General features: G+C 36.4%; 1 long non-coding RNA gene across 1 annotated transcript in view; it reads right to left on the bottom strand.

Annotated features, from left to right (window-relative positions):
- Positions 1-24,475, bottom strand: part of LOC140614478 (uncharacterized) — a 90,689-nt gene that overhangs the window by 15,388 nt on the left and 50,826 nt on the right. The window contains exon 3 of the long non-coding RNA XR_012015333.1: positions 16,659-16,763. This is a non-coding gene — a long non-coding RNA (uncharacterized lncRNA). The remainder of the gene's footprint in view (positions 1-16,658; positions 16,764-24,475) is intronic.

Here is a 24,475-nt window from a genome sequence, read left to right as displayed (position 1 = left end):
TTAAATTTTTTTCATATCTTCCCCCTTTCAATTTAATCCTGCAATCAATAACTGTAGTTGAAAATAAATCTTAATGTGATATATTTTCTAATAATCTCTTGGTGACTGTACATCTTTTAACCAGAGCATGGTTTCAGTATCATACTTGAACAATCTGTTTGCTTGGTGTCTTTTCCACCTTAAGCCTCATTGGATGAAGAAACAAAAAGCAGTCCTCAGCATCTGTTAAGCTAACTTTTCTGTGTGACTAGCTGGACCAATCCAGACCATGCTCCATGTAATTCTGTCAGATAAGTGCACGTACATCCAAACTTAGTTTCTGACAATCAAGAATAAAACTCAGCTCTAGGGACTCCAGAGAAAGGTTAGGCCAGATGTATATAATGCATAAATTTAAGTGGTACTCAGCTCCATCAATTCACAAACCATATAAGAACTTATTCAACCACTAAGCAAAACTGTATCTGGAGACCCTACCATAGACATTTCATGCCATTGAGGCTTTATGAGCTCACCAAATGGACCATGAAAAACTTTAAGAACTGTGAATACACTTATTAAAGCAAGTGAGGAGAAACATTTTGTGATGTTGCAACCATTATTTTTCCAATTTACCTAATATGCAACATTTGGGAATTCCCAATGCTACAATGGGCTCACTCTTTAATTATGGATAATCCAACAGATTGTTGTAGATATTTTCTGACCCTTTGAAAAGGCACTAAGATACCTCAATGTTTTGTTTCCAACGAGGGAAGCAGATTAAATAAATAGCTTCAGACCAATTTTATTGATGAAACCAGGGACTGGGACTTCTGGGCACACTATTTTTTTTTTTTTTTCCCAAAAGGTAACTGCCAAGCTCAGAAGTCACCAATCTGTGCCTCAAAATTCTTTTTTTTTTTTAATTTTTTATTTATTTATGATAGTCACACAGAGAGAGAGAGAGAGGCAGAGACACAGGCTCCCTGCACCGGGAGCCCGACGTGGGATTCGATCCCGGGTCTCCAGGATCACGCCCTGGGCCAAAGGCAGGCGCTAAACCGCTGTGCCACCCAGGGATCCCTGTGCCTCAAAATTCTTATACTGTTTATGTATAGATAATACAAATTAAACCAAAGCAAGTGGTAGATTTATCTCCTCTTTTCTGTTTATTCCATTGTCAATCTCCTTCTTTCTTGTTTAACTTATTGTCTGATGAAATTTTTTAAGTGATCTGAGAGACAGTAACTAGTTAATGGGGAAACTGAAAAAAAGCGAGAGCTAATTAAAAATCAGTTGCCTGGGAAAGTCTCAGCAAGGTGGTAACTTATGAGCTGATGTCTACATGATAAGAAGGAGCCAGCCATGTGTCTGGAATATTCAGCAGCCAATTTGAAGGCATAACTTGGAGTGTTTAAGGCAAAGAAGGCCTTTGCGGCTATAAGCATGGTAAGCAAGAAGAGAGTAATGGGGAGTTGGAGAGTGGTCTGGGACATCCAGAACAGTGTTAGAAGCTCAGCTCTTAATCTGAGTACAATTGACAACTCATCTGGAGCATTTTTAAAAAGATCGTGGCATGATCTATTTTACATTTTAAAAGATCACTGTTGCATAAAAAACTGTGGAGAAAGAAGAGTCCTATGAAAGCCAGTCAGGAGGCTACTGCAACAAGTGAAGAAAGAGCTAATGACAGCTTGAAATAGTGTGATAGCTCTTGAAATAGGGGGAAGTGGATGGATTTCAGATATGCTTTGGAGTTAGAGGCAAAAGAAACTTTGTGAAATTGCCTATGGGTAAGTAATGAGGAATGACTATTGGGCTGTAGGACATAAACAGATTTACAGTACAGTAAACATAAACAGTACTCTACACCAAGAGAGAGGACCAGAGGGATGAGAGAAGAGAAATTCCATCAGAAGTTCTGACTTAGTGATGTTAAATTTTAAGGGCTTATTAGTCAATAAAGTATGCAACAGGTAGTTCATAAATGAATCTGGAATTTGAGAGAGGTTAGGCTTGATGTAAAGAATATATACATTTAAAGTAATAAGACTCAATGAGGCCATCTAAGAATAGAGACCAAGAAGGATAGAGAACCCATAATTGCTATGGGGCATTCCTAAAGAAAAGAAAATGGAGACAGAAAAGGAAAGTCAATATGGAGGTCAGAGGAGTAAAAAATAACCCAGTGCCTGGTGTCATCAAAACCAAGAAAACAAAATGTGTTACGAAGTCAGAGCCAACTGTGTCCAAATCCAGTGAGAGGTTGAGAAAGGTCCAGATAGCCAATGCCCCCTGGATTTGGCAATACAAAGGTAATCATGACCTACACAAAAACAGCTTCAGAAGACTGGAAAAAAAAGAACTCAGTTGAAGTCAGGTAAGGAGGCTGGGGTGGGAGGAAAAGAGAACAATGGCAATATTAACTCAATAAGTTTTTCTGTGAAGGAGCACTAAAAGGGGGTGGTGGGTAGAGGAGGGCGGTAGTCTACAGGTGTCTTTGTCATTGATACTAGTTGGAGGTGGGAAAGCATGTTCGAATACCCATAGGTAGAAGTCATTACAGTGGGGGATACTGCTTATGAGGAGGACAGGAAGGTAGAGCTAAGGAAGTGACTCATTAAGAATGTGACAGAAATGGAACCCAAAGGACAGTGGAAGAATTGTCCTTTGAGAGGATCAGGAATGTTTATCTTCTGTAACAGAAGAAGAGAAAGAATGGTCCCAACTTCAGAGACGTGGAATACCAGTGGAGTGAGTCAGCTTATAAAATGGGACGGCCTGGGGCAGCTGGGTGGCTCAGTGGTTGAACCTTTGGCTTTAGCTCAGGTCGTGATCCTGTGATCCTGGGATCAAGTCCTTCATCAGTCTCCCCCCAGGGAGCCTGCTTCTCCCTCTGCCTCTGTCCCTGCCTCTCTCCCTGTGTCTCTCATGAATACGTAAATAAAATCTTTAATTTATTTTAAATAAAATAAAATGAGATGCTCCGAGGTATTGAGGTGAGGGTTCAGAGACTTTGCTACTGGAATTCAGAGGCTTTGCTCAGTCTCCAGCAGATACGACTTTTCACCACATTTCTGAACACTATCATCCTTTCCCCTCACCAAGTTTCCACTTTCTACTACAATTTCTCATTACCTTTAAAAGTATAATTCAACGCCCCTCTTCAAGCAATTTTTGCCTACACAAATTTCTCCTTTCTCTGAATTCTAAAAGTCCTATACAGTCTACATTTGGCAATTTATTATGTACTATTTTGGTCTCTAAATGTTTGCCTTAGGCCTTTTTTGCAACTGGGATCCCAGCTCCATAAGACTGTGATTATGTGTTTTTGTTTTTGTTTTTGTTTTTAAAGATATCTGGTTTCTTGTGGTGTCTAAATACAAGTGGATGCTGTCTTGTCTTCAAACTATCTGATTGCTTATGAAGTGTAGCAAAGGTAAACTGAGTCATCAGGATAGAAGTGACAGAACAAACAGTCTTTCCAAGGAATATTCATCATCACCACATCATTAATCCCAAACTCTAGTTAATTTAGGGTGAATTAAATTCCTCAGGGATGTATGTGGTATGAGTAACAGAGTTGCCACAACCATTTCTACTGCTAGCTCTTTCTATATTTCCAGCCAAGGCCAACTCTGCCTGAGAACCCTGAGATGGGACTGTTCATTCTAAAATCATCAGTCATTTATTGAGGAAAGGTTATAATACTCATTATTGAAGGTCATGGTTATTAACTCAAGTTTTGCAGAGGTATCTATCACCCTTATTCAATTCACATAACAGATAGGATAAACTAGTATAAAGATGCCTACAGCTCATAGTTCCTATATTTCCAAATGAAAAGCTCTCTGATTAAAAAACTTAAAAAAAAATTACACATTATTGTCATTTCCAATGAAGAAAACAGAATTTATTTTCTCAGGATCTTCAACTATATTGCTATTAGATTATGAATGTTCTCTTATAATTTGCATTGTTAAATTGGGATGTAAGGTATTGGGATCTAAGGTATGAAGCTGGGATGTACTAAAACCACAGCTCCCTATGTCATCTCCAAGCTATCCTTCATGACTGGTCATTTCCCAGTTGGATTTAAAGCATGTCAATGTCATCTAGATCTATGACAGTGCTGGGGATGATTAGTTATAGGAAATCATTTGGGCACTCATTTGGCTCTGGTAAGGATAGAGGCAAGAAAGATGGAGGGCGTGGATTCTTACTAGCCAGCTCCAAATCTGTTATCCCAAAAAACAAGGAGCAAAAATTTAAAATAAATAAAAAGCTGGTGTATCAAGTAATTACAGCTGGATGGCATTTTGTTTATTATAACATAAAATGCCAGCCAGAAATCCAATCCCTGACCTGTTTTCCACCACCACCCGCCACCACCACCACTTGTTCCTTTCTCTTATTTGTATTGGTTGGACTCTTTCAGTTGTTGGTGTTTAAATCAAACTTTACAAGTGTGAACTACCAATCAGTACATACTAGATGCGTTGGTGCATCCACAGGATGAGGAGGGACAAGAAAATGGTAAGAAAGACTGGAAAGAGGGACAAAGTGATATGACAATCATTTTAGAAGTCATTAACTCTAATATAGAAAACAAAGGCTATCACACAGAATGCTCTACAGAACATAAAGCTAATGGGGTAAAAGCTATTACTCCTTGTAGTGATTTTTTTTTACTGTTTTACTAAATGTTTTAGTAATTTTTCATCACTGGGGAATATTACTTCATATGAACAAAATATAATTAACTTTTAAGCCCTGATGAAGAAGGTATATTTAATGCTCTTGAAGCTATCCTAGTCTAAAATGTCTTCTTTTTTTAATACCTTTTAAAAAATATTTTATTTATTCATGAGAGAGAGAGAGAGAGAGAGACAGGCAGAGGGAGAAGCAGGCTTCATGCAGGGAACCTGATGTAGGACTCGATCCAGGGACTCCAGGATCAGGCCCTGGGCTAAAGGCAGCGCTAAACCGCTGAGCCACCCAGACGTCCTTAAAATGTCTTCTTGATTCTTCTTAAATTAATTATCATCTCTCCTTTACTTTTACTCCTCTTCCCTAACCATAATTCCACCCAGTCCCTTTCAAATCAACTGGGGGTAAAAAATCAGAAATTTTCTCTTCAGGGAACTCGTCTCCAGGGGAAATGATAAAATTTTGTGCCATTTGGAATTTACAACTAATTATTTTGTTCTCTGAAAACAGATTGGAGTTGTCTAAAGAGTCTATCTAGGAAAGAAAATCTCCTCTTCTTTGAATTTCTTTGTAGATGTGAAGATGAGAAAGGTTCCCTTTAATGCAATTTATAAGCAGTCATTTCACTGAAGGTGCAGGAGTACATTTCTAAATTGGTTTAGGATCATTGCATCTTATATCTGCTCTAATTCCCTTAGAGACACAATTTCCAATTAACATTGGAAAGCTTGACAAATAGAAAAGGAACATTCCTTCCGTGATGAGCAATACCTTTCTGATGCTTTCCCTTGGCCTGAAGTGCCCTCCCTGCCTTAGTCCATCTCTCTGTGTGAGATTCAGTTGATCCACCCAGCTAGAGTCAGGCTTCCTGGGAAAACTCCCCAGACCCATTCATGCAGGGCTAATAACCCACTTTTTTGTGCCATTGGTGGACTTGATACACATCTGCATGAGCTGCCCTTACCATGTACAGTGCCATTATTACTTTGCTGGTCAAAACTCCCCAACTCTGCCATAAGCAACTTGAGAACAGGGAGGAACAGGGAAGAGAACAGTATTTCTCTTCACATACTCATTGCACAGAGCAGGTGTTTGACAAATATCTGCTGAATGAATGATTCTCCACTCCACTAAGTACAATGTGGTCTTGGATGAGTTACGTAGTCTCTCTGTGCCTCAGTTTCCTCATATGTGGCTAATAACATAAACCTTATTGCTTTGTGGGCATGATCAGAGAGACTATGCAAAATGTCAGCATGTCTGGCTCTTAGAAGAAGTTTGTGGCAGAATGCTGACCACCTACTCCCAAACCATCCCTCTTGCTAATAAATACTGGATGTTACTCTGCTATGGGGCAGCAATGTGTTTTGAGAAGGTGAATCCATCCCTCACACTCAAACAAAGGAATTCTCTTGACAATGATAGGTTTAAGGGTGGGCCTAACACTTGGTCCCACTTCATGCAACTTAAGGGGATTCTGCTAGGAGTTTCTTGGATTTTCCTTTTTTGTAAAAACAGAGTCGGGAAGAAAAAAGACTGCCCCCTTTTCCTTCCATGGACATTGTTTTATGAGGTGTGACCTCCATCCCATTACCATGAGGGTAAAGCTAAGAGAATTACAGAGAAGCCAACTCAAGGAACTTGACAGATTTGAGTTGCTGTATTAACAACCCTGAAACCATCTCTCTGTAGACAATTTAGTACAAGAGAAAATTAAATGTCCCGTTGTTAAGCCACTTTAATTGACTATTCTATTACTTGAAAGGGAAAAAATCCTAAATGATAGGATGCTTAACAAATCCTAGCTATTCATTATTATTATTAATAATTTCAGCCCAGTACTAATGCTTCTGAAGAATTTCTTCTACAACAAGGAAGTAGGCTTTTGCTGGAAATTATACCATACTTTCCCTAGTGTTATTTACAAAATAGTAATGCCATAAGTCAAGGTTTTCTTATCCATTTAAAAAAATAGGTTAAAAGGTACTGGTACCCACTGCCTGACTCACTTCCGTACTACCTCTCTAAAACCCCACGGAAACATAGTGCAAATAAAGATTGGTCTGGCTTATAATTTCCTTCAATGTTGAACTTATTTTATGGGACTTAGTAGAGAACAGGTAGGTTATGCCCTGTGTCAAAGCTAACTCAGAGGATGAACTCTGACTGAATCAACTCAGTCAGCAAACTCTTCTTCATTCTCTCCTCAAGTGGGCTTTGCCCCCTCCACCTACCCTAGATCTCAGCAACTTACAGCCCATAGTAAACAGTTAGTAGGTTAGCAATAGAAACAGTTAGGATGAGTTGATGTCTGCTTTTTGGGACAATGTCTTAAATTCTTATATTCTTCTTCACATATATTGGCATCTCTTGTTCTCTAACACTCTAAATAAGTTGTTAAAGTTTCAGACTCCTTCAGAGATTCCCAGACTTTCAGGTACCTAGAATGTTATCCCAGGTCTACTCCTCTTCCCTACAACACCTGCCATAATACATCAAAGACCTCCAATAGGAATATATATACAAGTTCATATATATATAAACTTGTATACATTATATATATTATATATACAATTGTTGTACACGTTGAATATCTTTATTATGATAAATAACAAAAATGAAGATTTTGAGGGTGAAAGGGAATGGTATTCTCCACCGCACACATACCCCACAGAGCAGTCATCCTAACAGAAGACAAATGGCATACTCAGAACCAGACATGGAAGGAAGATGTGGAGGATTTATAAGAGGCTAGGACAAACGTGTAAGAGAAGAGTAACACTAAGGGATAAGGCAGTAACTAGAATCAATAGCAGCCAAGTCATTACCACCTCAAGACAGAAAAAAATGGAGGGGGGAATTAAATACCAAATACACTTCACTGCCCTTGAAGTGATCATCAGCTGATGGACACAGCCAGCCCAAGGAAATTTTTCGTGGAAGGATTTAATGCCTGGACCTCTCCTTCTCTTTTCTAATCTTGGTCTAAGCCTCCACATTGACCAAATCCAATCAGAATTCAGAGGCTATGGCAATGCTATGATGCAATCTATACATATCAGCCTATGGGAAGAGAAGAGTGGATAATAGATCGGAAGAGGCATAGCCTGAGTCCAAAGCAGGGTTACTATGAGAAGAAAGAGACTGAGTCAGAGCTGCTGAATTTTGGAAAATATATTTCATTATACATATCCTGGCAAGGTCTAAGGGCAGTGAGATAAAAGGAAAAGCCGAATCAAAACCCTTTTACCTTTCATTTATATTTGCTTCAATATCAAGTCTCCAGATTTTAGGCCAATTATTAGTCCTCTAAACATTAATAAAAGTTTGGATTTGAGTGAGAGATGCTGACAAAACACAATGAGAGGTAGAAAAATTGGAGGAAAATTAGACGTCAATTTCTCTCACACTCCCACTGTGGCAGTTGCAATAACTTTGAAAAAGATGTTCCTTGATCTAAGCTGTGGAAACATTTTTAAAGGACTCTGTCTTAACTTGTCCTCTACTAGATATTGACCTGGCTGTTCACAAAGCAATGCACATCACTTTATAGAAAATCCACGTCTACCTGTATAAGGAGGGCATTATTCATTTCTGCCTCTTTATTTATCTACCTAAGTTTTTTAGTAACTTCTTACAAAGAAAGTTATTAGTTTCTTTTTCCTCAACATATGCCACTGAGTATAAGTGGGCTTTAGTACTTACACCATTCAAATATATTTTGTATATTCTTAATTAATTTTTACTTAGTCAAGTAAAAACCAATTTTCCTTTCAGAAAAAAAATGAGACTTGACATATTTAAGTCTAAATCTATGCCCCCTCCTCCCTGAAAAACTCCAATCCTTCTATCACCAAACATCACAGTTTGTGGCATACCTCCTTCCAGATCATTTGCCTATGCTTTTAAATATACATCTACAACTATATATTTATAAAAATAGACTTCATGGAAATTACATAGTATTACATAGAGTTTTACTGTGCATATAATTTTGCAACTTCTTTCTTTTATCTCAATAATATATATCAGATATGTATTGATGTTACTTTACATAGATTTGGTACATTCCTTTTAATATTAACATAAATTTACCATAGTTTATTTAAACATCCACCCATTGATGAGTATTTAAGTTAATTTGGGGGAAGGAATATAAACAATGCTACAGTGACTTTTTATACATGTGTTCTTGATTACAAGTGCATTCATTTTTGTAGGGCAATTAGAAAAGCATGAGACTGCCCAACCATAGCTAGGAGTGCTAAATGGTCTCTGAAGATGGTTTCACATACTGCTCCTCACATCAACAGGTAGAGTCTAATTTCCCATCTTCTTGAAAATGAACAGAACCAATTTATTTGATCAACAAAATGCAGTGAAAGCTGTGTTGAATTTCTGAAGCCAGGTCATAAGAAGCCTTGCAGTTTCCACCTGGGGGAAGCCAGCCACTGACTGTGTCAGAAACATGACTACCTTGAAACCCTCATGCTGTGAGGAAGCTTAAGTTAATCATTTGGAAATGCCATATTAGGAGAGAGAGAGAAAAACCAGTCAACTCACATCTGCTCTAGATATTTAAGTTGAGGTACTGTACATGCCATGAATGAAAAAGCCAACCTGGATGTCTAGTTCAGATGATTTTTTGGGTAACTACAACCCTAGCTGTCCTCTGACTGCAACCACATGAAAGATCCCAATGAGAACAACCCAGCTAAGCCCAGTTCCTCCACAGAAGCCATAGGAAATTAATTTTTTAACCACTAAATTTTGAGGGTTTTTTAATGTAGCTATAAATAACTAGAACAAAAATGTATGCTAATTTTCATTGCTAATCAGTGTTTCCCAGTGAGCCCTCCCAAGAAAGCTGTATCATTTACTTACTCTCCTACCACTACTATATGAAAATTCCTATGTACTTACAACTTAGTTCTTTACAGTAAGAAAACTTAAAAAGGGTATTTTTTCTGGCTGACCTTTTACTTTGACTCTAAAGCCAAAAAAAACACGTTCGTGTTTTCCATTTGTAATAAAGAGATTTTGCTGTTCTTGTGCTCCACATACAGACAGACAGGGTCAGACAGACTCTTCTTCCTTTCTTAAATAAATGAGTGAAAGATCTTTTTTTTTTTACTCAAAAGTGTGAAAATGGCTCAAATGGTAATTGTAATATCTGGTTATCTGGTATCACATTTGCAGACCATGATATTTAAAAGCAATGTTTGAAAAATGATTCTGGATTGTGTCCTAGTGGTCAATCTAAGGCTAATCCCAGGTCCACACATGCCTGGAGGGAGCTCATCCCAATGCCAACGTGGTTCTAAATATATAACGCTTTTCCTTTCATCTCTCCAATCCAATTAAATACTAGCAACGTAACCTCTGTCAGAAAATGACTGTAGAGAATTGGGTCAAAGCACCTCGGTGAGAACCTCTTCTGGGCCAATCAGAGGGTCAGTCCAATTATTTTCAGTGATTTGGAGGGTGACAGAAAGTCTATCCTTCAATTCTATCATTTAACTACTAGCAGCTAGACAGTCTCGGTGCTAAGCCTATAGAATATGATGTTCCCAGCATGGACAAAGTATGCACCTATCAGTGATCCTGGCCAGAAGTACCTGTCCTTTCTATGTCATCCTCCTTTATGCACCCAAAGAAATCCATCACTCAGCTTCTCCAGTCTTTTCCATAAAATAATCCCCCAAATGGCATTGTTTTATTACAAATGTAGTGCATTGTCATTTTAGAAAGAGATACAATGCCAAATCATCAAATCCTTCCCTCTTTGTTCCCCTTCCCCAGTCAGAGCACTTTTGGTAGTACGGTCATTTTTCTTCCAGAAACATTCCTATGCATCATTGCACTGTTATTCCTACTACTGTTGTTGTACAAATATGGAATCATAATACTATTTTGCAACCACAATTGTTTACTTAAATCATGTATCATGGACTCTTGCCACAGGCACAGCAGCTTGCTGACCTTGTTTGTCCTTTCTAAACAACTACATGGGATTCCACCATCTTGTTTCTTTCTGGTGGGAATTATGAAGAATTATTGGAGAAAAGCAGATTCTTACCTTTTTATGCCAATGTCTCATTTCAAAATAGAATCAGTAAGGGTTGGACAGCAAAGTAGAACAATAAATAAATTTGGAAATGGAAGAAAAGAAGCAATGGCAAAGCAGCTGGGGGGCACAGACTCTGTGTGAGTCTTGTGGTTGCTGATCAGGTCAGGAAGGAAAAAGAAAGAATGGCATTGTCAATACTGATCATGTCACATTAGCATCAACGTGTTTTAGCTGGAACTTGAGAATACTCATATAGCCATCTTTTCTTTTAGACTATGGCAGGCTATTATTTAAAGGAATATGATAAAACCCCATTAAAGAACAGGAATTATTATATGTCCTCTTTCTGATATACACTGTACATTGAACTACATTCTCCAAAATTGAATTGAATTCAAATCCTTGTGATTAGAAGACCTACAAGTAAAACATCTATTGGGTTTCACTGACATCACCATTATTAAAAAATACTAATAGGTATTAAATAGGTATTAAAATATAAATAAATACTTAGTATAACTAAAATATTAATAGGTATTAGTATTAAAAATACTAATAGGTAAATTCACCTCTCAGCATTACAAAATCATCTAAAAAAAGTATTCAACCTCTGAAAGACTTTTACTTAATACAACTGGTATTACTAACAAAACAACAAAATAGCACCATGGTTTTCAACTGAGAGTCTTTGAGCCAATGAGTATGGACAGATTTCTAACGGTTGGAATTTTTTAGTTATCATGAGAGAAGCAATCAATTATAACCACAGATTATCTAAGAAACATCCCATGAGTACATTTGGGACCTATTCCAGAATCAGCTTGACTATTTCAGTAAACCAAAAATAATTCACTGACTCTTAAAAAATATCTGGCTCTTCAAGTCAAATTAATCCCAATCCAAGTGCAGCAGAAGGATAATGGGAGCTCCAACATCCCTGAATATGTATTTTCTACCAAAAACAAACACAGTGAACATTGACTCTGTCCCTCTAGCACTCATCTAGCAACCTTCACTGTCCGAAAAGTAGACAAGAGCCAGAAAGGAGATGAAAAACAAAACAAAACAAAACAAAAAACCCTCTGAGCATCCAAAAGAGCTGCCATAAAATCAAAACATTAAATGCTGTGCAATTTATTCAGGGGGCACCAGAGCCTTCAGGCAAAATTGTACAGTTTGGAGCCAATTTTTAAAGGCTTGCTTATCTGGCTTTCTCAATTCACACTAGATTAGACATGGCAATTAAGAGGAAGTGGAAAAGACTGACTACTAATGATAGGCTGACATTAGTGAGAAATACAAGAAAGAAATACCACCACCAACAAAAAACATGAAGGAAGACATATTAATTCAAAATCCTTTCAGCTTGAGGTCATGTAGTACAGACACAAATGGCCTCAGAGGCCCCATAGCCTGGAGAAAAGTGAGTTCATATTTCTCTTCACTATACTCTCTGTAAGGAGGCTGAAACTGTAGAACTAATTTTTAAAAGATTTTTACTTAAATGTCATATTGTGTGTGTGTGTGTGTGTGTGTGTGTGTGTGTGTGTGTGTTAGTGCTGAAGTTTCATTAGGGTGCAACCCCATGTGATATCTCATGAGGTGCTAACTTTCCATATTCTCATTTATTTGAAAAAGGAATGAAGGAGCTTTCATATACAGGGAGAGGTAACCTAGTGATGCATCCTCCAAGTACTCTACTAGCCTGTTGTATAAATTGCTTGTCTACATACCAGTGTCTCTCCTTGTCAACTGAAATAAGGGCCTTGCCCACCCACTCCCTTAAAATGTGTATGGAGCACTGAGTAGATCCACTGAAGATACCAAAACAAGATCTTTCTCACAAAGGTTAATTGGCATGACACATAAGCTTATGTATACACTGCTTTTCATAGAAGGATAAATCTTGGAAAAAGAGTAGGAGTATAATTTAAGAAGCATCTAGTCCAAGAGTTCCTGTATTGTGTTCCAAAGAGCCCTCAATTCAAAAGAGATATTTCAGAGACCACTTTAGGGAGTAGAAAAGACCAGGCAGATTGAGGGGGGCGCCAGACCCCTATACACCTTTGCCAAAGCAGCCCTACTTTCATCTGTCTGTCTTGATGGTCTATAAAAATCTTCTTTAATAGAGGATTCTAAAGCCAAAACAAAAGTTTCAAATCAGTAATTATGACCTAGCTATAATTAGTGGTAAATAAATATCAACAAATGTCTATATTAGGAAAGTAAATGAGATTTGTAAGTAATACCATTTGTTTACATTTAAGACATAGATGTTCATTAAAGTCTACACATTTTTAAAGAATAAATGGAGATTTAAGGATAAGTTACACATAATTGAGTGAGTTCCCATCTGGGGGATAAAATGAGGTAAGGATTGGTGAAGAAAGGGAGGATGAAATGAAATAAAATTTAGGGAAAAAAAAAAGAACTCTTGTTGTATCAGTTAGGAAGGATGTTGGATTTGAGCTTGATGTTGAGGAGAATAACTGCAATGACTTCTAATGCTTTGATAAAACCTCAGATGTGAAGCCTTCTGGCCAAATGTGCAAGATTTCATACCGTTGGAGCAATCACCGTATCCCTGGGGACTGCAGCTTTCTATAAGTTTGTTGTGACTGAACCAAGGAAGAAGGCATATGCAGATTTCTACAGCAATTATGATTCATGAAAGATCTTGAGGAGATGAAGAAGGCTGGCATCTTGAAGAGTGCAAAGTGACTTGGGAATGTATAGAATTTATTTGGGTTGAATTCCATGGATGTTTGTCAGTCCCCTGTGTTCCTGAACTATGAAACATGAACATTAGGCTCTAGAATGATAAATTCTTGATAAACAAACAACAAACAAATACTATGGGCAGTAAAAAAATAAAAATAAAAAATAAAACAAAAGGAACTCAAGTGGATGGTGAGGATCATATGAAATGAAGAGTATAAACTCTGAAACTAAGATTTAAAAAAAGATAAAATAAACTTCTTACTCTAGTTCCAAAAGAAAGAGTAAAACATCCTTTAACTACACACAGTTTCCAGGTAGCGATGCAGCCTCATTTTGAGCATTTTCAACCACAGTGACTCACACAGGCCAGAGTTGTGACCTGGGACCTTTTCATCCTTAGAAAATTCCTCCATATTCCAATTCTTTGCAATTTCAGTCATTGACAAGGATTTTGAGGTCTGAAGAAAATATCATATTAGGTTGAAAACCAAATGTACTCTTTAGCAAAACATTATATCACAGCTTTAAAAAAATGACTATATAAATAGATGTGTGAAACCATGTTGGACTTACAACCCACTGAGACCAACTCAGTGCCAATTCATATATGATTTATATCAGGGAAATAGGGGTATCATGGGTCTTGGAAACATATGAACTGTAATGATAAAGTGAAACTGATGTTCAAGGGGTATAAAAACAACAAAAGCTGTACATATATTTCTGAAAAACAGAACTCCATGGAATTTTCTAGGCTTTGTGATATAAAGAGAGAGCAAAAGTAGAAATGCAGCAAACTATACCAGTCAAAAGTTTTCCTTATGCCTAACTATGGTAGACCCATCTAATTTTGTAAATATATATATTGATATAAATATACTTATATTATCTATTATATATATTATTAAATAATGCCTCTATTTTCAGAGATGAGTCTCTAAAATATCATTTTATAACTTTCCAATGAATTAAACAAAGAAGAAAGAACAATACTCCCCTAAAACTGTCTTCCCAGTTTAAAATATCATTCAAAATTTTAGATGTAAAGTGTTAAAACTGAAAACCATTCAGTAATTGTATTCTCATATTTTTGCTTAGATCATCTTGAATGAAATTGTGACAAATAAAGACAATCAAAATCATCTCATTATACCCAAGAATATTTTACATTAAGTCCCTGGGAACTTGTGAATAAATCATCATTGTTGTTTCTTTATCTTTCTTCTGTTATTTATAGCGTAGGTGTTTTTTTCTTTGCTTTGTTTTGCTTTATTTCCTATTTTCTTACCAGATTAGTCAAAGGAAACATACAGGTCATTTATATCCTTAGTTAGATTTTTGTCTAATCCCTTTACTTAGGAGATTTGCCCTTTCTTTCCTTGTGTATTATTTGTTACAAATTAAAGTATAAAATCTCCCTAATCACTTCCACCATTTCCTGCTTGTGTTCTTGGGGATTTTGATACCAGTGGAGATCGCTGACCCAAGGAAACCTCAGTACTTACATCTCCATTAAGATATTTTCTCAAATATCAAGATATTTTGTTATAGTTTAAGATCTTGACAAAATTGCATATTTCACAGTGCAAAATAGAATCTAACAGTACTCATCAAAGGCTGAGGATTTCCAGTTTTCTCAATGAAAGGACTTTTCAGAGCTGAGATACCAACCAAAGTGAATCCATTACAATATTTTGGGGGCTAAAAATAAAGGTTATCACATTTGCATGTCTTTCCTTCTCAGTGTACAAATCCTTCACAGCTGTAATCTATTTCCTTCATCTTTATGTGGTTTTATATAATCTGTGTTTACTCTCATTTAGTAAATCTTATTTAACACTGGAAAACTAGAATATAAAAAGACATTGTATATATTTTTCTTTAAAATATAATAATCCTGGGACAGCCCAGGTGGCTCAGCAGTTTAGTGCTGCCTTTGGCCTAGGGCCTGATCCTGGAGACCTAGGATTGAGTCCCATGTCGGGCTCCCTGCATGGAGCCTGCTTCTCCCTCTGCCTGTGTCTCTGCCTCTCTCTCTCTCTCTCTCTCTGTCTCTCATGAATAAATAAATAAAATCTTAATATATATATATAATAATCCTTATGGATAGCCCCAGGATTGACCTTGTGAAGTTCTCTGTGAAATCAAGCTCCACCAGTCTTACAACTCTTTGAATACTTTCACTTATTATGCTGGAAAGGCCAGATAATGCAGAATTAACTTTCATAAATTTCATAAATCTGAGCTTTACTTAATTACTGAATTCCCAGGTTATTGTCTATTTGTAAAATAAGTTTATCACAAATCAGTTTTGAGACGAGGTACAGTGATAGCAGTCCAAAATTGAGTTTATGAGGAAAATATAGGTGTTCAGGGTGTGCTTAAATGGGTAGGTCTGGAAAGCAAAAACAGTAGACTCTTAGATTGTCCATGTGATGAAGATAAAGACCATAGCTAATTTATTATCATTGTATTCCCAGAACTGAGAACAGTGACTAACACATAGTAGATGCTCAAAAAATTTAAATTTGTTTATGAGCCATAAAACAGAGTATACGGCATTCTGTTCAGAATGAGAGGTGAAAATTATTACCATCCTACCTAGAATGAGTTTAATATACTTGAACGACAAAATAACATTAAGTGGTGATTAATTGGCTCCACCAGTTAACCTGGCAAAGACAGGACTAATTAGGGTTTGAGGAGAAAATCACTGGAATACACTGTTACATTTGGAAGAGGAAAACACTTAGAATGCCTTTCCAGCTCTTTGAAAGAATGGTGGGATGGTGAGAGGGTGGGTGGGAATGCAAAAATATAAAATCAGGAATGAGTATGTGTCAAAAGGATAGGACACCAACCTAAAGAAATGTAGAAGGGTGACATTAGAGGGTGGTGGAAGTCCTATCGGAAAAGAAAGCTGGGGCTCTGTGTGCGTGCACACATGCATGCACTTGCTCTTGGGTAGAAGGGGCCAGGCAGGGCCTAACTGGCAATCTAGAGAGTTCAGCTTTAGCCCTAAGACCTGAGTGTATGTAAGAGGCTTCCAAGCAGGAAAATGACAGATGAAAATAAGCTTTAAGCAAAATTAATTTAATAGAATGACAAATGGATTCTAGAAGTGGCTAAAGGAGTACAGGGCTCGGATCGTAATAAGAACCTATTGAGTACTTACCCAGTTGATGCATGAAGCCAAGGAGATCCCCTCTGAGCAATACTGATTGGCCATTAAATATCTATAGGCTCTTTGAATCAGTGCTTTTTCTTCAAGGAATGAATCCTATGGGCAAAAAATGAAGAAGTAAGCAAGCATTTACCTACCAGTCTGTGAATTCCAGTATTCTTTGAACAATGGAAAAAGAAATTATGGAAAATTATACAAATGCAGAAAATGATATATATCCACAATAACAAGTAGTAATTAAAATTATTTTTATGAAATAATAATCAAGTTATAAAATTCTAAAGTTGAGGACTGGGGTAAGTAAAAATCAGAATGGAAGGCAGATGCATCATAATTTCTCATGTGTTTACTTTTTTTCCTATGGCAATTAGCAGGAAAAAAAAAAGAAAGTGCTGGGCCTTGGTAGCTCAAGCCCAATTCCAAGAGACATGTGCATTGATGTAAGAGATTGTGCTACAAAAATTATTTTATCTTCAAGGGGAGGTTTAAAAAGCAAAAAGAAGAGAAAATACATGGAAAACTAAAGACTGAAATCTTGGAAAGAGCCCAAAGTTAGAGAAAAGAAGAAGCTGAATGAATGGAGAAAGGTATTTTTACTTTAAAAATAGAATGATGGAAGGAAGAGTTGAGGCACCTGGATAGCTCTGTTGGTTAAGCGTCTGCTTTTGGCACAGGTCATGGTCTCAGGGTCCTGGGGTCAAGCCCCACACTGGACTCCTGCTCAGCAGGGAATCTGTTTCTCCCTCTTCCTCTGCAGCGCCCCCCGCCCAACTCATGCTCTCCCTCTTTCTCTCTCACAAATAAATCAATACAATATTTTGAAAAAAGGAATGATGAAGAGATGCTGAGAGACACAAGAATTTAAAGGAACAAGAGGTAGACAACAGAACCAATACTATAGAAAGAAGTATGCAAATTAAAGAAAAAACCTCTAGATTTGAAGTCATCAGTCTTTTATGAGGTCAAAGGATCTTAATGAATATAATTTTTATGAAGCAGGAAGACCACAATTTCACATTTTTCAGCAAAGGTCAGTGGTTTAAAAAAAAATCTATATACTGCCTACTAGAGACTCTCTCCACATCTAAAGACACACACCCAGTGAAAGTAAAACGATGGAGAAAGATATTCCATACAAATGGAAATGAAAAGAAAGCTGGTACAGCAATACTCATATCAGACAAAATAGACTTTAAAACAAAGACTGTAACAAAAGACAAAGAAGGGCAATGCATAATTATAAAGAGGTCAATCAAAGAAGATATAACATTTATAAATGTTTCTGTACCCAACATGAGAGAACCTAAATATATAAAGCAAATAATACAGACATAAAGGGAGAAATTCACAGCAATACAATAATAGTAAGGGACTTTAACACTCCACTTATATTAATGGAGAGATCATCCAGACAGAAAATCAATAAGGAAACATTGGCCTTAAGTGACACATTAGACCAGATCGACTTAATAGATATATAGAGAACACTTCATCCAAAAACTTTGGAATACACATTCTTTTCAAGTGTGCACGGAACATTCTGCAGGACAGATCAGGTCACATATTAGGCCACAAAACAAGTCCCAATAAATTCAAGAAGATTGAAATTAAATTAAGATCTTTTTTGACCATACTGGCATGAAACTAGAAATCAATACAAGAAGAAAGCTGGACAAAAGCCACAAACACATGAGGATTAGGTTATATATTCCTAGACTACCAGTGGTTTAACAAAGAAACCAAAGAGAAAATTTTAAAAAGAAATACTTTGAAAAAATGAAAATTGAAACACAAAATCTCTGGGACACAGCAAAAGCAATTCTAATAAGGAAAGTCATAGCAATATGAGCCTATCTCAAGACACAAGAAAAATTCCAAGTAAACAATCCAACATTATACCTAAAGAAACTAGAAAAAAGAACAAAAACTATGTTGGTAGAAGGAAGGAAATAATACAGATCAGAGCAGAAATAAATGAAATGGAGATGAAAAACAGTAGAAATGATCAATGAAACTAAAAGCTAGTTCTTTAAGAAGATAAACAAAATTGATAAACTTCTAGATAGACTCATCAAGAAAAAAAGAGGGCCCCAATCAATAAAATTGGAAATGGAAGAGGAAATGATACAACTGAAACCACAGAAATACAAGGATCATAAGAGAATCCTATATTTATACACTAACAAATGGAAAAATCTAGATGAAACAGATAAATACTAGAAACACACAATATTCTAAAACTGAATCACAAAGAAACAGAAAACCTAAATAGACTGATTGCAAGTAATGAAATTGAATTAGTAATTCAAGAACTACCAAAAATCAAGTTAAACTTTCAGAGATAAATTCTTCCAAACATTCCAAGAGTTAGTACCTATCCTCTACTTATTCCAAGAAACTGAATAGGAAGGAAAGCTTCCAAACTCATTTTATAAAACAGCATTTTCATAAATGATATCAATACCAGACAAAAACACCATGCATGTGCAAGCATGCACACAATCTCACACACACACAAATTATAGGCCAATACCCTGGATGAACATAGATGCAAAAGTCCTCAACAAAAATATTAGCAAACCAAATTCAACAATACTTTAAGAGAGTCATTAACCATGACCAAGTGGAATTTATTCCAGGGATTCAAAGATATTTCAACATCCATAAATTAATCAATATGATACACCAGATTTACAAAAAAAAATAAAAAATAAAAATCATATGATTATCTCAGTAGATGCAGAAAAAGCATTTGACAAAATTCAACATCCATTTATGATAAAAAAAAAACTCTCAACACAGTGTATATAGAAGGAATGTACCTCAACATAATAAAGGCCATGTATGACAAACTCACAGCTAACACCATATTCAATGGTCAAAAGCTAAATAAAAGCTTTTTGTCGAAGATCAAGAACAAAGACAAGAATGCTAATTCTCACCACTTTTATCCACCATAGTATTGAAAGTCCTAGTCACAAAATTAGGGGGAAAAAAAGGAATAGGCATCCAAATTGGAAAGGAAGAAATAAAGCTGTCATTATTTGAAGAAGACATGATACTATATATTAAAAACCCTAAAGACTCTATAGAGAAATGATTAGAACTGAGAAATGAACTCAGCAAAGACACAGATACAAAATTAATATACAGAATTATTATTGAATAATTATTGCACAAACAATGAGCTATCAGGAAGAGATATTAAGAAAATAATCCCATTTATAATTGCATAAAATACCTAGGAATAAAGTTAACCAAGGATGTGAAAGGACTGTACTCTGAAAACTATAAGGAAGTAGTTAAAGAAATTGAAGATGACACAAAGACAGGCTTACCTTGGAGATATTGCAAATTTGGTTCCAGATACCACAATAAAGCAAATATCACAATAAAGCTAGTCAAATGAGTTTTTGGATTCCCATTCTCAATGCATTTAAAAGTAAGTTTATACTACAGTGTAATCTATAAAGTGTACAGTAGTATTATGCCTAAAAAAGCAATGTACTTATTTTAATAAAAAATATTTTATCATGGCACCTGGGTGGCTCAGTCAGTTGAATGTCTGACTCTTGGTTTCAGCTCAGGTCATGATCTCAGGATCATGGGATTGAGCCCCATATTAAGCTCCATGCTCAGCGTGAAGTCTGCTTGAGATTCTCTCTGTTCCTCTCCCTCTGTCTCTCCCCCTCCTCTCCCTCTCTCCCTCAAATTAATAAATCTTTAAAAAATATTTTACCACTAAAAATGCTAACCATCATCTGAGCTTTCAGCAAATTGTAATTACTGATCATAAACCATCATAACAAATACAATAAGAAGAAAAGTTTGAAATATTGCAAGAATTACAAAAATGTGACACAGAGACATGAAAGAAGCAAATGCTATTGGGAAAATGGTGCTGATGAACTCACTCAATACAGAGTTTGCCACAAACCTTCAACTTTTAAAAAACACAATTATATGGGAAGTGCAAAATGATAAAGTCAATAAAATGAGGTATGCCTATAAATAGAAAAATAGTCCATGTCCATGGATTGGAAAATTTTACATCATTAAAATGTCCATACTACCCAAAGCAATCTACAGATTTGGTGCAATCTCCATCAAAATATGAATGGCATATTTTCACAGAACTAGAACAAAGAATCCTAAAATTAATATAGAACTACAAAGACCCCTAATAGCTAAAGCGATTTTGAGAAAGAAGAACAGAGCTAGAGGTATTACATATCTTAGTTTCAAACTATATCACAAAAAAATGTAGTAACCAAAAGGCTATGATACTGACACAAAAATAGATACATAGATAAAAGAGCTCAGAAATAAATCCATACATATATGGTCAATTCATCTATGACAAAGGAGGCAACAGTATGCAATGGGGAAGACAGTCTCTTCAATAAACGGTTCTGGGAAAATTGAACAGCTGCATGCTGAAGAATGAAACTGGACCATTCTCTTATACCATATGCAAAAACACATTCAAAATGGATTAAAGACTTGGAATGCAGGACCTGAAACCATAAAACTCCCATAAGAAAGCATAGGCAATATTTTTTTGACATCAGTCTTAACAATATATTTTGGATCAGTCTCCTCAGGCAAGATCAATAAAAGCTAAAATAAACAAATCACATCAACCTAAAGCTTTTGTACAGTGAAGAAAATAATCAACAAAATGAAAAGGAGAAATAGTGATTGGGGAAGATATTGCATATCACACATGCAGTAAGGGACTGGTATCTAAAATATAAAGAACTTACACAACCAAATAACCTGATTGATTGATTGATTGATTGATTGATTGATTGATGAGAGTAAGATGGGGGAGACAGAGATAGAGGAAGAGGAAGAATCTCCAGCAGTCTCTCCCTGAGTGCGGAGCCAGACATGGAGCTCTTCCTCACAATCCTCAGATCATGATTTGAGCTGAAAAGAAGAGTCAAACACCTAATGACTAAGGGAACCAGGTGCCCCTAAACAACCTGATTTAAAAATGGGCAGAGAACTTGAATTATTTTTCTAAGTAAGACATACAAAGGCCAAGAGGCGCATGAAAATATGTTCAACATCATCAATCAACAGGGAAATGCAAAAACCGCAATGAGATATCATGTCACATCTGTTAGAATGGCTAAAATGAGAAAGACAAGAAATCACAAGTGTCGGCAAGGACATAGAGAAAAGGGAAGCCTTGTACAGTTGTACAGGTGGTAATATAAATTGGTCAAGCCTTTATGGAAAATAGTACGGAGGTTCTCAAAACATTAAAAATAGAATGACTAGATAGATCCAGCAACTCCACTTCTGGGCATTTATCCAAAGAAAACAAAAATACCAATTGAGGAGATATATGCACTCCTGTTTTAATTTCAGCATTATTTACAATAGCCAGAATATGGAAGTAACCTAAGTGTCTATGAATAGATGAATGGGTAAGATATATATATATATTTACACACATACACATACACAGAGGCAACAAAATATTACTCAGCTATAAAAAAAGAATGAAATCTTGCCATTTGCAACACATGGCTGGACTATAGGTTATGATGTGAAGTAAGAGAAGTCAAACAGTGAGAGGCAAACACCATATGATTTCACTTGTATGTGGAATCAAAGAAAAAAATGAACAAGCAGAACAAAACAGTCTCATAGATATAGGAAACTGTTGCTTAGCAGAGTGGGGATGGGGTTAGGTTGCAGGCAAAATAGGTGAAGGGGATTAAGAGGTACAAACTCCCATTTATAAAATAAATAAGTTAAGGAATACAATGTATAGCATAGGGAATATAGTCAGTAATATTGTAATAGGTTTTTATGGTGACAGGAGGTGACTACATTTATAAAGATCACTTGAAATATATAAAAGATCAAATCACCACAGTGTGTGACTAAACTAATAGAATACTGTATGTCAACTATACTTTAATTAAAAAAAGAAAAGAAATAAATGTAGAAGAAAGGGGAACCACACTTGAGCTGCTGTAGGTAGAAGGATGCCAGCAGGTAACAATGACTATAAAATTTCATGGCCCTGATGGTGAGGGACACTTGGAAGTTGTCCTGAAAGTACCATCATGTCATCCTACCAGACTTTAGCATCAGAAAATAAAACTGCAATCATATTAGGCCAGAAGAACTGAGGATTAGTTAGATGTCTTTTTTTTTTTCTTTTTTTTTTTTTTTTATGATAGTCACAGAGAGAGAGGGAGAGGTAGAGACATAGGCAGGGGGAGAAGCAGGCTCCATGCACCGGGAGCCCGACATGGGATTCGATCCCGGGTCTCCAGGATCGCACCCTGCGCCAAAGGCAGGCGCCAAACCGCTGCGCCACCCAGGGATCCCCGGTTAGATGTCTTAGAAATGAGGAAACTGAACTCTGTTGGGGAAAAATGGGGGGACACCTGGGTGGCTCAGTGGTTGTGCAGCTGCGTTTGGCCCAGGGTGTGATACTGGAGTCCTGGGATCGAGTCCCACATAGGGCTCCCTGCATGGAGCCTGTTTCTCTCTGTGTGTCTCTCGTGAATAAATAAATAAATTTTTCTTGTGAAAAAAAAATCTGTAAGAAAAAAATGGAAAAAAAAACAACTTTGCCCAATGAGGGGATCCTGGATAACATTTTTAGCTGTAAGGATCCATAATTTTCTGTGTGAATTTCAAGAGAAGTCACAGAGTATTTTACAGAAGGGTTCTCAACCAGGGTATGATTTTGTCTGCCAGGGAACATCTGGCACACTCTACAGAGTATTAGCTGTCACAACTGGCAGGTAAGGTGCTATTGACATCTTGGGAGTATAGTTTAGGAATGCTGTTAAACTTCCTGTGATGCACAGGATAGCTTCCCCACCACAAAAAAAAAAAAAAAAAAAAAAAAAAAAAAAAAAAAAAAAATTCCAGCGCCAAATACCCATAGTAACAAGATGAAGAAACTGTTCTGGAGTATTATGCAAATACTCCATAATAATATTGCAAATACAATCCATAATAAAATTTGATTTCCAATTTTAATCCAAATAATTGCAAGGCTAATCTAAAGCTAGTTTGACTTTGACATTAGTCCATCATTTTAGTAGACCTACTTCTTTGAAATCTCATTTTGTCTACATCTGGAATTTCAAATGTCTAGAGTGAAGTCCTATGGAGAAAGACAAGCTTCCCAATAAAGTATGTATTAATGGAAGCAAGGCCTCCCCAGGAGTTTGGCTTATACTTACAAATGCATTCACCATTGAAAATTGAGATTTACCAAGGACAAAAGTCACTGCACAAATCAATAATCCCCTGGGGTAAAAAATGCTCAGCTCTACGTGAAGGTTCTGTTTTCACCTTAGGATTCATAATTATTTGCCATGTTGATAATCTCTGCAGGGAAGGAATAGGGGGACAAAATCTGTTGTGTCAAAAGGAGTCATAGAATTTTCTGGCTGACTAAAACAACACAGAGGTGGAAGCAGAAGTAGAAGTCTGTTTTGCTGATAGAGATAGAGGACAGGAGATTACAAAGGGCATGTCATCCTCAATAAAAGTCTAGGTGGATTAGACTTCATGGCTGTTTTCTTGAAAATGTCTTCCTGTTCTTCTTAATACTCTTATTATTACTGTCAGCATGCTGGGGATAATTTTATTTTTCCTCTTTTCATTTTGCATTTTTAGCTGCAAGAAAAGACACTGTTATCATAATAATTCTGACAGGAGTATACATTTAAATACCACATTGGGGTTTACATGCATTTATATTCACAGGGCATGTCCACATATATATTTAAAGGGGTGAGTAACCTGACACTATGTTGGTTTTG

The sequence above is a fragment of the Canis lupus genome, chromosome 22 (genome assembly GCF_048164855.1).
Source record: "Canis lupus baileyi chromosome 22, mCanLup2.hap1, whole genome shotgun sequence".
Classification (NCBI taxonomy): Eukaryota; Metazoa; Chordata; class Mammalia; order Carnivora; family Canidae; genus Canis; species Canis lupus.
Note: the sequence above shows the minus strand (reverse complement) of the source record. Positions and strands in the feature narration are given on the sequence as shown.